The following is a 1,001-nucleotide window of genomic DNA, read 5'->3' on the forward strand; positions in this document are numbered from 1 at the left end:
TTATTAATCACAATTTAAAATATTTTCTCATTTGAAACATGTTTTTTAATCATTTGTTGAAATCTTTTTTATATCTTAATTTTTTGTTTTTGTAACGCACCTTGTGATTTTTATTTAGAGCGGCACTATATAAAAGATTATTTTTCCTTCCTTCCTTCCTTCCTTCCTTCCTTCCTTCCTTCCTTCCTTCCTTCCTTCCTTCCTTCCTTCCTTCCTTCCTTCCTTCCTTCCTTCCTTCCTTCCTCCCTCCCTCCCTCCCTCCCTCCCTCCCTTCCTTCCTTCCTTCCTTCCTTCCTTCCTTCCTTCCTTCCTTCCTTCCTCCCTCCCTCCCTCCCTCCCTCCCTCCCTCCCTCCCTCCCTCCCTTCCTTCCTTCCTTCCTTCCTTCCTCCCTGCCAGCCTCCATCGGCTCCACCGTTGGCATCCCCAGTCGTTCCTCTGATAACATGCTGATGTAAACCATCCGATGTGTCCTGGGTTGGCCCGGGACCCTTCTGTCCACAGGACACCTCCCTATGAAGGTGTTCCAGGAAAGACACTCATCAAATGCCCAAACCACCTCAGCTGGCTCCTGTCAAGGTGTAGGAGAAGCGTCTGTACTCTGAGTGTGATCCCGGATGTCCGAGCTCCTCTCCCTGCCTCTGAAGCTGAGCCCGTCCACCCAACAGAGGAAAAGCTTGTGCTCATGTTTCCTGCAGGTGAACATGCAGTTTTGTGTTGTTTAACACACATTTAAATTCCTTGCATGCTTCAGCTTCCCATAAATGAGTTTAAATAAAAGTCCTGGAGTTTTCCTTGGAAGCGCTGCAGGCGTGCACACTCACACGTGCACTTTGGATGACTGTGTCAAACCCCATCAGAGTGTCGGGCGTACACCGATGAATGGCACGCAAATTTATTAAAATCAGCTCTCTGGCGTACTGTAATTTTTCCACTTAGGTGTGCACACATGTGTGTTCATGCGTGTGTGCGTGAAAGCCCAGATATGCTCCCTCACCTCTAA

Source organism: Nothobranchius furzeri, chromosome 8 (genome assembly GCF_043380555.1).
Source record: "Nothobranchius furzeri strain GRZ-AD chromosome 8, NfurGRZ-RIMD1, whole genome shotgun sequence".
Classification (NCBI taxonomy): domain Eukaryota; kingdom Metazoa; phylum Chordata; class Actinopteri; order Cyprinodontiformes; family Nothobranchiidae; genus Nothobranchius; species Nothobranchius furzeri.